Source organism: Carettochelys insculpta, chromosome 6 (genome assembly GCF_033958435.1).
Source record: "Carettochelys insculpta isolate YL-2023 chromosome 6, ASM3395843v1, whole genome shotgun sequence".
NCBI classification, from domain to species: Eukaryota; Metazoa; Chordata; order Testudines; family Carettochelyidae; genus Carettochelys; species Carettochelys insculpta.
Window position 1 is genome coordinate 43985505 of NC_134142.1, and position 15064 is coordinate 44000568.

Sequence of the window (15064 nt, forward strand, 5' to 3'; positions counted from 1 at the left end):
CCCCTGTGAGCCAAGATTAAACAGAACATTAAAGAAAATCCATTTTAGTATCCTTTGTTCAAAAGTAACATTCATTTGTTCTGTAATCCCGGCCCTAGTACAGTGAACAGGAATTTTGCCATTGGTTTCAGTGGAGCCAGGATTTCATCTTGTTGTTGGGACATTTGAAGGTCATAGTTCTGCAACAGATGTAAACAAAATCTGCCACAAGCCATTGTGAGAGACCCCTCCCAATGACTTACATAAAGGGAACTGGGTATGGGAAGGGGACAAAAATGGACTGGCCAGGGGACAGTAAAGAACTGAAATAACACATAGCAATGAAGTTAAAACCATAGATGTTTTAAGGCATCTTTTGTGCAGTGGGAATAGGGGAAAAGATACGTTTCTGTGAGGAGAAGGTTCTGACTGCCAGAGATTCTCCCAGCAGAAGCACAGTCTCATGGCTGATAGTGGAGTCCCTGAACAGTAATGAAGTCCAAGCACTGTGATCAGGTGTTGTCCTCGGTTCTTTATTTCTTGGCACAAAAACAGGCTGGCCTTCCTCTTAAAGGGGAAGGGGTTCTCTTGGGCTAGCTAGTCAAACCTATTCAATTAACACCTTCCTGCTCAGTATTGTTGATCACCACATACTCCTGTCAGTGTTTAAATTCTGCCAGGGCTGAGTCCCAGGACCTCTAAGCATGGCAGCACACAGCCCAATCACCTCTGAGCTTGCTTCATCAGTTATGAAAGTAAAAATAATTGCTTGAGCTCTGGCTCCCCTCTTGTTACAATTACAGATTACTCACCGACTCCTGCTCTACCTCCAAGAAGCTGCAGGGATGAATGGAAATGCCCTGAATTGGCTGACATCCTTCTCAGACCCAGCCTTGAGGGCTGTCATGGTCAATTGCCTGCCACCCGGCCTACACAGCTCGATCTTAGGCAGAAGGAAGCCCAGCAGTGAGGAGCTGTAGGAGGACAGACTCCAGGCAGAAAGGCCTGGGCATTGCTGCTTGGAACAGAGCAGGGAATAACCCAAAGGAGCCCAGGACAGACTGAAGGGAGAGATGGAAATGAGCCTGGGAAGGCAGAAACTGAACCCAGAGAGTGGAAGAAGGGTGCTCAAAGTGGGAGGTGAGAGGCCTACTACACCTTAGGAAGGAGGAGCTGGGGCCACTTAAGGTCTGGGGCAGAGTTCATGTTCTATTTGGTTTTGATTTGGATTCCTTTGGAAGGGTGGACTTTTGTTAAGGGTTTAGCTGGAGGACCAAGTCACTGCAGCCAGTCACCTCTATGTTTGGAGCAGGCTGAAGACTGTTGTGGAGAAACTGAGGCAGGGTGTTGCAGTGCTGGGTCTAGCTATGAGAGCGTGCTCAGAGGTGGTGAGGTGTGCACAGGCACCCATCAGTATGCCAGGTGCGTCTCACACAAGACCAGTTCCTGCCCCCAAAGAAGATACTGTGTAAGGCCCCAGTCCTGCAAGTTGCTCCATGCAGGCAGGAAGTCAGATGGATTCTGGATAGGTGCATTGGTCTGCACTTACTGAACACTTCCAGGACTTAACTGGTAAACTTGACAGACAAGGGGAATATGGAATATCCCAGGAAGGGGAGGAGCTGGGAGTGTATGGAAATATAGTTGTATCTTCTTTGTCCCCTCTCTCACTCTCTGTGAGGCTCCTACGGGGCCCCCTCCACACTCCTTCTGGGAGAACTATCTGCTCACACTGATGAATCACAGTTACCTTAATCCCCTGTCTCTTCCTGCCTTTCTGACATATCCTCCGCTTGCCTCATGATCACCTCAGCTTAGTGGGGCAAAACTGGGTTCCCTTTCTTTCCTCCTAACTCCTTTTCTCTCCCTCCTTTCTCTGTCACTATGGGCAGAGGACCACTAACCTCTGCAGTCCAGGCCTGCAGCATGGGGGTCATCTTCAGTCCTTCCTGTCTCCTGCCTGATCCAAATCTATGACCCAGTCTTGACACTCCTTCCTCCAAAGCATCTCTAAGACAAAGCTTTCCTTTCTGGGTGAACACCCAGACACTAGTCCTGGATCTCAGCATCTCCTGCCTTGATGAGTGTTCTCCAACCTTCTTGACACTCACACTTTCCCCACTTTAGTTTATTCAGTGTGCGGCTGCCGAGATCATCTTCCTTGCTAGCCCCTCTCATTGTTGCACCACTTGTATTAATCCCTTCACTGGCTCCTCTTGCATCAGGGTTTCAAGCAGAGTGCCGCAAGGCTCAGTTCTGGGGCCGGTGTTATTCAACATCTTTATTAATGACCTGGATGAGGGACTGGGTTGCACCCTCAGAAAGTTTGCGGATGACACAAAACTAGGGGGAGGGGTAGATACGTTGGAGGGTAGAGAGAGAATCTAGAGTGACCTGGGTAAACTGGAGGACTGGGCCAACAGAAATCTGATGCGGTTCAACAAGGAGAAGCGTAGCATCCTGCACCTGGGGCGGAAGAATCCTAAGCATTATTACAGGCTGGGGACCGACTGGCTCAGCAGAAGTACGATGGAAAGGGACCTAGGGGTTATGGTGGATGAAAGGCTGGATATGAGTGAACAGTGCGCCCTTGCAGCCAAGAAGGCTAACAGCATACTTGGGTGCATTAGGAGGAGCATTTTGAACAGATCTAGAGAAGTGGTTGTTCCCCTCCATTCGGCACTGGTGAGGCCACATCTGGAATATTGTGTCCAATTTTGGGCCCACCCCCCAGTATAAAAAGGATGTGGATTTGCTGGAGGAGGTTCAGCGGAGGACAACGAAAATGATTAAGGGGCTGGAGCACAAGACCTATGAGGATAGGCTGAGAGATTTGGGTTTGTGTAGTTTACAGAAGAGAAGACTTAGGGGTGATTTAACAGCAGCCTTCAACTTCCTGAAGGGGAGCTCTAAAGAGGAGGGTGAAAAGCTGTTCTCAGTGGTGTCAGATGGCAGAACAAGGAGTAATGGTCTGAAGTTGAAGAGGGAGAGGTGTAGGTTAGGTATTAGGAAAAACTACTTCACCAAGAGGGTGGTGAACCATTGGAATGCGTTGCCTAGAGAGGTGATGGATTCTCCGTCCCTCGATATTTTTAAGTCCTGGCTGGACAAGGTCCTGGCTGGGATGACTTAGTGGGGGTGATCCTGCTTGAAGCAGAGGGGTAGACTAGATGACCTCCTGAGGTCCCTTCCAGCCCCATGATTCTGTGATCCTTGTCCTTACCTTCAAATTCCTTCTTAACTTTGCCCCTTCCTCATTGCCTGCTAGTATCTCATTGCATCTCCCCATCCCTCTGATCTGCCAGCTTTGACCACCTATTTGTCTGCCTTCTCCATAGCTGGCTCTGTGTTTTCTGCCACATCAGATGCCTGCCTTGAAATGACTGATCATTACCTTTTTCCAGTCTTCCCACAGACCCACTTTTGCTGCAGTGCCTACAAGCCACCCATTGAGTCAAAATAGGAGCTGTGAATAGCTGACATTTATCTGTTAAAAATAATGTCTTCTGGCTGCATGTTTTTCTTTCTTCCCCTCATATATCCCTCCTCCTTCAGAGTATAGGCTCTCCCTGGCTCTCTACACATGTGGATACAGACCCGCAAAATGTGGGTGCTATCGCATGTACATGAACAACATAAATTGTGCATCTCAGGTTAATTTGCTAGCTCTGCCTTTCTTTGTACTGCAAAGCACAGAACCACTTGCTCTTTGGTAGGTGCTGCTGCAGGAAAGTGCATCTTTAGGGATGATCTGGATGAGGTGCGAGAGGAGGCTTGACAGGTAGATTTGGACAGGGCTTCCTGCCAGAGTGTGGCTGAAGGAGCAGGTCTCTGAGATATCTATCGCTTGCACTGCTAGGCGCTTTAAGAGATGTCAGGGCCAGAATAGTCAATCCACCACGTTATTGGCAGCTGACATGAAGATAGTATGATCAATGTAGCTAAAGCCAGCAAATGAACAGGCTTCTGCTATCTGAGTGTGCTGCGAAGAGGATGAAGAAGCCTTGCTGGGAGGGAAAGACAGTAATTGAACCTCATAGGCACATGGGCACGTATTGTTCTTCCAAGGTCATGACAGGATATTGCAAATCAGGCCAAAGCCTGTGCAAACTGCGCAACTGGGAAAACATAAAACACTTGGGTACCCTGGCCCTCTGGTGCCTGGAGCTGACAGTGTCCTTGAGAATACCCCGAAAGCATGACCAAAGTCCTAGGTGGTGAACAGTGCATTTCCCAGCTCCTGTCAATAGCCAGGAGCCTGTGAAGCAGTTTGCAACCTCGCACACCTGCACCAGTGAAAGCAAACAGCATCTGTAGTTTTCTGTTAGGGAAAAAACCCACAACATGGCCAATGACAAGGGAATCTTAGATTAGAGCTGGGAAAATCCTGTTCAATCCCCTAGTCCAGTGATTCTGAAACTGGGGGTCGGGATCGCAAAGTGAGTCACAACCAATTTTAACAGGTCCCCCAGGCCTGGTTTAGATTTGCTGGGGCTTGAGGGTCAAAGCCCAAGCCCCACATACCCAGTGGTGGAGCTAAGGTTACAGGCCCCATGACTAAGGCTGAAGCCCTTGGTCTATGATCCCTTCCTTACCCAGGCATTGAGGCTCAGGGGGCATTAGGGAATCAGGCATTGGTTTCCCCTTCTTGGTCAAGTAGTAATTTTTTGTTGTCAGAAAGGGGTCACGGTGCAACAAAGTCTGAGAACCCCAACCTAGTCCTCTGTAGCAAGTCTCAACTGTTCAGTCATTTTCTTTAGGGAAGCCTCCAGTGCATACTGGGATACACTGTAAAGTTCTGCAGTCTTCAATGGCATCATGAGGAACAGAGCACGAGATCGTCTGCCCCAAAGACAGTTGTTCCCTGGTTGCCTAAGCTAAAGATGAATCCTCAGTAGCTGCTGTAGTAGTAGGGCTTATACATTCCATGGGTCACAGCCATGCTATAAGAATGCTATAAGACTTCAGGCACTTAAGCAAGACCTAACATCCAGTCTAGAGAGGGACGGAAGTGAGCCAGGAAGACTAGTCAATATGTTACAAGCTCTTTTGTGTAAATAGGATCTGAATGAGCTCTCCCCGACATCTAGTGATTGACAGGAGGAAAAGACTTCAGAAGCAAATCATACTTCCACAGGTATACCTACCGTGGGTAGAGCGCAGCATGATGGAGCTGATGTGTCAAAATGCTCGGTTTTGGGCTGGCTTTGGGGCACTGAGCAATCCTGCTTTACTTTCTGTTACAGTCCCATTGACTAAGTGTGTTTATTTCTTCTCTGAGCTGATATTGAAAGTAGATGTGATGTTAGGTTAATGACTCAATCCTGAATAGTAACAGAGAGGGAGCTGTGTTAGTCTGTACTCCAACAAAACAAAGCAGCAGAAACGTAGCACTTTCAAGACTAACAAAATGATTTATTCAGTGATGAGCTCTCATGGGACAGACTCACTTCATCATTTTGTTAGTCTTGAAAGTGCTACATTCCTGCTGGTTTGTTTTACTACACCCTAGACCTTACTGCTTTGTCACCATTTCGAGATTAAATTCTGCTGTCCCTTTAAGAATGCACAGCTACTTACGTAGAATACTGGATTCACTTTGGTGACCCTCTCCCAAAAAGGGTCTGTCTTTCTCTCTTGGCGGTCACTTGATCATAAGTAGGACATCTTCCTGTCACCCTCCTATTTGTGAGTCTATTGATGACTGATCAGCCCAGCTCTGGAGCCACAGATCTTATCACAAAGAAGCAGTTTTTGATGATCTTTCTTCTTCTCTACCAGTCCTCCTCTGCACTGCTGCAGGACCTTTCAAATTGCTCCACCCCCCTCAATGGCATCAATGCTGGTCATGTTTGACTCTTCCAGGACACTAGTGTTTGTGCGTCTATCCTCCCAAGAGGTATTTAGGATTCTCCTGAGGCAGCTTTGATGATATTTTTCAAGTGCCTTCAAACGATGCTTGTACATTGTCCAGGTTTCGCATGCATATAATAGCACTGGAACAACCGCTGCATGGTACACAAGGAGCTTTGTCTTCGGATAGACGTCCCGGTTCTCAAAGACTCTTTGTCTCAGGTGGGCGAAAGCAGAGCTTGCACGGCTCAGACAATGCTGGATTTTCACATCAATGTCGACATTAGCAGAAAGACGACTTCCAAGGTATGGGAAGTGCTCCATATTTTCCAGCAGTTCTCCATTGACTTCAATAGAAGGTGCAGGAGTTTGTTCCATCAGTGAAGGCTGGTGCAGCACCTTGGTCTTGTTGATGTTCAGTGTGAGGCTGAGATTCTTGTATGCTTCAGCACAGGCACTTGAGATGGTCTGAAGGGCTGTGGGAAAAAGAGCAACAACCATATAGTCATCTGCACACTGGAGCTCCATGATCAAGGAGACAGTAGAAATAAAAGGGGTTTGGGCTAGTGCAGTAGTCCCCAGACTGCAGAGGAATGTTGGGGAGGCATGGCAGAGACCTGGGCAAGCGAGCACAGCTCCTTTACCCCTGTTTGCAGCCTCCCAGCTGAGCTGTGTGCCTGCCCCCGCCCCTGGCTCTGTGGGGACACAGATCAGGATAAAGGGCGACACAGTCCTGAAAAGTTTGGGGATCACTGGCATGATGATTGTTAGGAGCTTGGAGCCAGATTTCCCAAGGTATGCAGGCACCTAAAGATGTGGGTGTCTAGTGACATTTTCAAAAACACCTAAGCATATTAGAGGCTTAACTCACATTGAAATCAATCTATTTTTGAAATTTCCACCTGGCACTTATCTGCATTTCTAGGCACCTAAGTACATTTGAAAATCTGGCCCCTGTCTTCTAACTTTGGTTGTAGAAGTGTTGATGAAAGACTGTCATGACCCTGTGTGTGTGGGAGTCATGAGTATGTGGCTGTGAGAACAAAATGGGAAAGAGAAACTGTGAAGCTGTGTGTTTCTTTTAGCAAGTGTAAGGTGTTCAGATATTCTGTGAAGAGCGCGGTATGAATGCCCACACAGTTGAAAATTGTGTCTATATCACAGGATAACTGGCCCTTTAAGGGGAACTGGGGATGGGCCACAACCTTGCCCCGTCCATAATTATCTGTCCCTCAGGACTAATGTGGTCAGCCCGGAGAACAGCATCTGGGCCTCAATTAAATAAATAACTAAAAGGTCTGAGAGAACACAAGGAGACAGCTGTGGGAGGGATCCTGCAGGAAGCAGGTTCTGTTCTTGTGGGAGTCCCTGAGATAGGGTCTCTAAAGACAGTAGAAGGAGCCTTGTGAAGAGCTGCTGCTGTCATGAGGGAGGTGAGGCAAATCCTGTCAGGAGGAAAAGAGCCATTAAGGCAAAGACCCTGGGAGAGCTGTTAGCTAAAAGGAGCAAAGCTGACTCTGGGGGAACAGGGATGGAGAACAGAGAAGTTCAACGAATTGTTCACTGAGAGATGGACTCCAGGGAAGGCATTCAGAGAGTCAGCTTCTCTACAACAGACCTGAAAGGACTTAAAGTTAGTTCTGATGCGAGAAGGACTGAGCCCAGGAAGCAGCCTGAATAAGAGCCCCAGAGGGGTGGAAATATGGTGTGTTTAGGTGTTTTGTCAGTTGGACTTTTGTTACCCAGAAAGACAATTGAACTGAAGGTGCTGACCTGGCTGGAGGGATATAGCATGGAAGATAAAGACATTAGCAGACTTAGCACAGCAGGAATAAGGGTTGCTAGGGAAGGACCCCAGCACTGCCATGTTCTGAAGCCAGGGACTGACTCTTGTGATAGGTCAGGTGTCTGGTTTTTTTAAATTGAGCCCTCTCTGTGTTTTTAAATAATACCAGGGCTCAGTTGTGATCTGGCTTACTTGCCCCTACAGTAGAGAGAGGGGGCAACCTGTACTCCAGCCACAATGTAATGGGAAAGGAGGCTTCTCTAGTGTGGTTACTCACCATCCCGTCCAGGTGGGCTGGGTGTAGGCAAGTCTGGATGGGGAATGGGAGAAGCCTTGGCACCAGGGGAAGCAGACTGCTCTGGGGGAAAGGCCGTGCTGCAGACTGGAAGAGGCCTGTCTCTTTCCCATGTAACCCAGAAACACTGAGACTCTTAAGAGAGAAAGGAAAGTCTGTGCCACAGCCTTAGCTCAGCGGCAGATGGTTTTCATCTTATGAGATAGTGGCTCAGGGCTTTAGCCCCTGAGGTCCAAGGCCAGTCTCACCTACAGATGTTTGAAATAAGCTGAGGGCAGTTTGGTGGTTTCAGGAGAGAAGTGGGCGCTGTTTGGAATGATGGATTTGATGTCTGGTTTAGTAGTGATGGGTACCGCTGTGAATTAAGCACGTCTAGATGTGATTGTGAGGCATTTTCACTTTTAAAAAAAAGCACTTTTCAATTTGCATTTTCTCAGATGGCTCCAAAATATTGTCTTTGGTTGATTGATTCTGGCATGATTCATCCAAACTATTACCTTTTTCCATGCGTGCTTCCATTTTCAAGCTGAAATACTTCCCTGTGCAAATGATTTTTATTCTGAGGTTGAGCCAGCTATTGATATAGCTAAAATCCGTAACCACAAGAATGGGCTGAAAATTCAAACAGCTGAATAGACTTCGTGCCAGGCTTTCTGTTGTAGTTGAGTATCTAAAGGAAAATAAACTCACTGGCGGGTTCTCCTTAAAATAACCCCTCAACAATAGCCTCTGATTAAAAAAGGAATTTCAGAGTTAGTCTGAAGAAAGCTAGTACCACAGAGCTGCAGATGGTATTGCTGGCATCTGTCCAAATCTATGGCTATCCTGGGGGTTATAGAGAACCCTGAATTACCAATTTGTTATGTCTTTATATGAGCCTGGCTCCTTAGTCTTGGACCCTAAGTGCAGCCTATAGCTATGGTATTTTTATCAGTTTGTCTTCAGGGGATCTTGCCTCCCAGTCTTCTAAGAATTCTCCAGTTATTCCAACCCTCTCCAGGCATGCCAATAGTTGAAATGAACATCCAGATATCCACTATGGATTCCGCAGGCATGTCAGTGCTATTGGCAGCAACACTTGGTCATTAGCAGAGAGAGGTGCTGTTGTCAACATTGTGCTAGGGTAACTGTAGAGCTAACACAAAAATACCAGTCTAAATCTCTATTTCCAATGGTTTGTCTCTTTCAGGCTGCATTTTCTCCTGCTTGCTCTCAGCTCAAATTGGTATTTCATGTAAAGTTTGATTAAAAATTGGTTTGGCTGGCTTTTGAGTTCTTCAGCCCAGCAGAAAATGTCTTTTAGCGCTAGGGACGTTTTCTAGATGCTGCCCTCTCTCCCTTCCACCCTTGGTAGAGTAATTCTAGTGCATGGTTTTCCAAACTGGGGGTGGGGTGAAGAAATTCCAGGGGGGCATGAGGTGACCCAGGCCCCCCCAGTCATTCACCCACACCTGAAGAAAGGTCCGGCCTTTGCTTCTGGCTCTCAGCCCCTGACATTTAACATGGGTGGCCCAGTGCAGCCACTATAAAGAGCAGGCAGCCAGCAAAGACCCACATGGATCTAGCCACCTTCTGCAAATCAGAGTGAGTGTGGGTTGTGGGGGAGGAGGATGAGGATGGGGTTAGATGGGGGGGCTGGAGGTGCCTGACTTTGTGGGAGGGCAGGGGAGCGGCTTGGGTGGGCGGCTCTCAGGGCTTGCGGGGCTCAGGTGGCTGGCCAGCTTGCAGGACTGAGGATGCTTGGGCAGCTGGCCCCAGCAGTGTGGGACTTGGACAGCTTGGGCTGGTGGATGGGTGGCTGGCCCCAGCAGCATGGGGTTCGGGATGGCAGGTGGGCAGCTGGCCCTGGCAGTGTGGGACTTGGGTGGGGAGCTTGGGCAGCTGGCCCACGGCTGGGGTGGGTGGCTGGTGGGCGGGTGGCTGGTCCCAGCAGCGCAGGGCTTGGGCGACTGGCGGGCAGGTGGACATCTGGCCCTGGCGGCTGGCGGGCAGCATGGGGCTCGGGTGGGCAGCTCTGGCAGTGCAGGTCTCAGGTGGGTGGGCGGCTGGTGTGGGCAGCTCTGGGGCCTGGCATGGGGCTCAGGCAGCTGGCCAGCTGGGGCTGCACCAAGCCACCACAAGGGGCCAAAATAAATTATTTGTGCTTATTTTTAATTTTAAATAACATTTTTAGATCAAGTTATTGTGTTTGTTTCAAATTACAAATTGAATTGTTTGTTAAAAGGGGGGTTGGATGATGGTAAAGAAGAGGTGGGGGCACGAGGGTTTCTCAAAAGTCGAAAGGGGGCCGTGCTGCCGAAAAGTTAGGGAACCACTGCTCTGGTGAGTTCCTCAGCAGCTCTGTTTTCTTCACTGAGCCCAAGCGCCTTAGCCCTGTTTGAAGCAAAGTGGTTTATAAATAATGGAATCATCTGAAAGTAGCACCTGGTGCACGCTCAGCGTACTGCCCTTTGTGAGGCTGGGGTGCTAGAGAACGCAGTGCCCTGTGCCTGTGAGAAAGCTGGGTGTACGAGGCACCAACTCTGTGGGCTGGAGCACCTCTGGCGGGTGGGGGCGGGAATGGGTGCCCAGCAACCCCTCAGCACTTCCACCTGCTAGTGGCCCTGCTGATCGGCTCCTGTTATGTGATGTGCGGCGGCACTGGGGCCTAGGGGTGGAGGGCAGATTATGGCAAGAAGAGGCGGAGTGGGGGCATGGCAGGGATAGGGTTGGGGGAAGAGTAGAGTGGAGGTGGGGCTAGGGCCAGAGCAAGGAGAAGCTCGCCCTGCACATTAGTAAGGCATTGCCAATGCCGGGGGGCTTGGTGAGTTTCCTGCCCCATGTGTGCAGGCACTCGATAGTGCCTCAAGCATGGAAGCACCGTGTCACTCTCCACAGCACCCTCCCCCATGTGACAGAGGGCTGGAGCCCCTCATGGGGGGCTTAATGCCAGGCAGGACTGAGCCCTTAGTGTAGCTCCTCAAGCTCACAGTGGCTTTCACAAGTCTTTCTGAAACAGAATCACAGACTCCTAGGGCTGGAAGGGAGCTCAGGAGGTCATCTAGTCCAGCTCCCTGCTTCAAGCAGGATCAACCCCCACTAAGTCAGCCAGGACCTTGTCAAGCCGGGACATAAAAACCTCGAGGGATGGAGAATCCACCACCTCTCTAGGCAACACATTCCAATGCTTCACCACCCTCCTGGTGAAATAGTTTTTCCTAATATCTGACCTACACTTCTCCCTCTTCAACTTCAGACCATTACTCCTTGTTCTGCCATCTGATACTACTGGGAACAGTTTCTCACCCTCCTCTGTAGAGCTCCCCTTCAGTAAGTTGAAGGCTGCTATTAAATCACCCCTGAGTCTTCTCTTCTGTAAACTAAACAAGCCCAAATCCCTCAGCCTATCCTCATAGATCTTGTGCGCCAGCCCCTTAATCATTTTTGTTGCCCTCTGCTGAACCTACTGCAGCACATCCACATCCTTTCTATACTGGGGGTCCAAAACTGGACACAATATTCCAGATGCAGCCTCACCAGTGCCGAATAGAGGGGAGTAATTACTTCTCTAGGTCTGCTCGAAATGCTCGTCCTAATGCACCCTAGTATGCTGTTAGCTTTCTTGGCTACAAGGGCACACTGTTTACTCATATCCAGCCTTTCATCCACTATAACCCTTAGGTCCCTTTCCGCTGTACTGCTGCTGAGCCATTTGGTCCCCAGCCCATAACAATGCTTGGGATTCTTCCGCCCCAGGTGCAGGAATCTACACTTCTCCTTGTTGAACTGCATCAGATTTCTTTTGGCCTAGTCCTCCAATTTATTCACGTCACTCTGGATTCTCTCTCTACCCTCCAACATATCTACCTCTCCCCCTAGTTTTGTGTCATCCACAAACTTTCTGAGGGTACAATCCAGTCACTCATCCAGGTCATTTATAAAGATGTTGAATGACACCAGCCCCAGAACCGAGCCTTGCGGCACTCTGCTGGAAACCGACTGCCATCCAGATATTGAGCCATTGACCACTACCCGTTGGGCCTGACCTTCAAGCCAGCTTTCTATCCATCTTATAGTCCAAGGATCCAACCCATATTTCCTTAACTTACGGACTAGAATGTTGTGGGAGACTGTATCAAAAGCTTTGCGACGTCAAGGTATATCACACCCACTGACTTCCCCATGTCCACAGAGCCTGTTACCTCGTCATAGAAGCTAATCAGATTGGTCAGGCAGGACTTGCCCTTGGTGAATCCATGTTGGCTACTTTTGATCACTTTCCCCTGTTCAAAGTGCTCCAAAAAGGATTTCTTGAGGATCCCCTCCATTATTTTCCCAGGGTTTGAGATAAGGCTGACTGGTCTATAGTTCTCTGGATTGTCCTTCTTTCCTTTGTTAAGGATGGGCACTAAGTTTGCCTTTTTCCAGTCATCCGGTGTCTCCCCTGACCTCTGAGTCTTCAAAGATAATGGCCGAAGGTTCAGCAATGACAGCTATCCAGATATTGAGCCATTGACCACTACCCGTTGGGCCTGACCTTCAAGCCAGCTTTCTATCCATCTTATAGTCCAAGGATCCAACCCATATTTCCTTAACTTACGGACTAGAATGTTGTGGGAGACCGTATCAAAAGCTTTGCGACATCAAGGTATATCACACCCACTGACTTCCCCATGTCCACCAAGAGCCTGTTACCTCGTCATAGAAGCTAATCAGATTGGTCAGGCAGGACTTGCCCTTGGTGAATCCATGTTGGCTACTTTTGATCGCTTTCCCCTGTTCAAAGTGCTCCAAAAAGGATTTCTTGAGGATCCCCTCCATTATTTTCCCAGGGTTTGAGATGAGGCTGACTGGTCTATAGTTCTCTGGATTGTCCTTCTTTCCTTTTTTAAGGATGGGCACTAAGTTTGCCTTTTTCCAGTCATCCGGTGTCTCCCCTGACCTCTGAGTCTTCAAAGATAATGGCCGAAGGTTCAGCAATGACACCTGCCAATTCCCTCAGTACCCTTGGGTGCATTAAATCCAGACCCATTGACTTGTGTACCTCTAGTGTTTCTAGATAGCTCAGAACCAGTTCCTTCCCCACAGATAGATGCCCTCCACCTTCCCATACTGCATTGTCTAGGACCGTCGTGTGGGAGTTGACTTTGTCCGTGAAGACTGAGGCAAAAAAAGGATTGTGTACTTCAGCTTTTCCGACATCATCTCTCACTAGCTTACCTCCCTCATCCTGTAACAGCCCCACACCTTCTCTGATAACCCATTTATTGTTAACATGCCTGTAGAAACCCTTCTTGTTACTCTTCACATCATTTGCCAGCTGCAGTTCCAATTGTGCTTTTGCTTTCCTGATTACTTTTGCTTTCCTGATTACTGTTCAGGAAACAGTGCCTTAGGAGAGACTGCATCCTCCCCTGCAGCCTTGTGCCTGGACAGGTGCCTTGTTTGCAGTTCCCTCTCCTGAAGGAGCAATGGAGCACCTCCCAGAAGAAAGCTCTAAACCCAGTTGGTTTTGCTTGCAGTGAAGGAATGTATTACAGTTTGGACCTCTCTATTCTGGCACCCTTGGGACCTGACCAGTGCTGGATGGGAGGTCGGTGTTATCTAACAGCATTACCAACAATTCCACTGCTTACTGAGCTCTAAAAGACTTTGGGGGGTAAATTACAGCTAAATACCAGCACAGAACACTGAGAGCCAGGACTTGTGGCTGTAAACAAACTTTATGGGACTGCCGGAAGCTTGGCCGCACATGATGATTGGCCATCGGCTAACTAAAATGATGCCGGATTAGGGATGTTGCTGGAGGAGAGAGTTCTGGATTAGAGAACTTCAACCTGTAGTACCAGTTGCGCAGAAGTTGGGGGAAATGCTCAAGACAGGTGAAATGGCTCAACCCGCAGCTAGCAGGAGTCTTCTGGACTGGACAGCACGGTTAGGCTGCCACAGAGCTAACCAGCACAGTGTCAACCTCCCATGAGGGGAAAGTCATTTCTCTCTCAGCCTGAAGCTCCATAAACTGGACTGCTGACCTCTCAGTGTGTCCCAGATGCAGGACCCAGAGAGTGGCTGAACCTCCCTCCGTCTCTTCCCTGGGATCCCCTAGTCTTTTCCCACCGGGCTTGTTTTCCAACAGTTTCTCCCATCCCACTGCTTCCCATCCCTCTCCGATGTAGTCTGAAAGCTGAGCCCATGCCTTTGGGTTAATGCTCAGCTCATGCAGCTTCTGGAGTGCTGAGCTCTGCACCTGGCAGCCGCCTAATGGACCAAAGGCAACAGCAGAAAAAGCAGACTGAACTCAGTGGCCCTGATTTTGTTACTCCCACAGTGATTGCTGTGGCTTACATCCAGGCTAATGTTGTACTTTGAATCCCAGGGCTAGCAGGGACTGCCAGGGTCATTTGGTAGGCCCCTCTGCCAAGGTGCAGGATTTGCTGTCTGAACCATCCAAGACAGATGGCTGTCCAGCCTGCTTTTAATAGCCTAAAGGAACAAAAGAAAGCAGGGAGCAAAACAAAATCCTACATACTTCCCCAGGTTATGGATTGGGGTGGGCAAAATGCTGGTTGGAGCTGGCCTGCCATTACGGGAAAATGTCCTGTAGCACGGCGGGGCACCCAGGAAGTCTCCCTGCATGCCGCAGCCCCAGCCACACCCCTTCTGGAAGCAACACAGCCAGAGGCTGCTGATGGCCCTTGGGGAGAGCAGGTGTCCATGTGTTGGCCCTTCCCCAGGACCATCCTCACAGCTTCCATTGGACAGCCAATGGGAGCTGTCAGGGGCAGGGCACAGAGACCCAATGCCTCCCCGCCTCAAGGGACATGCAGACATGCTTGCCAGCACCAGCTGGATGCTTTGAGTGGCGTGGGACGACCATGGTAGCAGGTAGCCGGTCTGGCTGAGTACCCTGCTACCTGGGAGTTGCCTATGCTCTTATGCATCTCTCACTCAGGGCCAGAGCCTGCACCTTGCCCACCTTCTGCACCCAACTCCCTTCTGTACTCCAACTCCATCCCAGAGCCCACAACCCCTGTATTAACATAATAGAAAAGTTTGGCTTGTGACCACTTACCGAAGGCCTTGGAGCAGCTCCTCTGCAAAAAATGGTTGCCGACCCCTGTTATAGATGGTGTGGCTGATCTAAGCAAAGAATGCAGATCTGGATTGTTTAA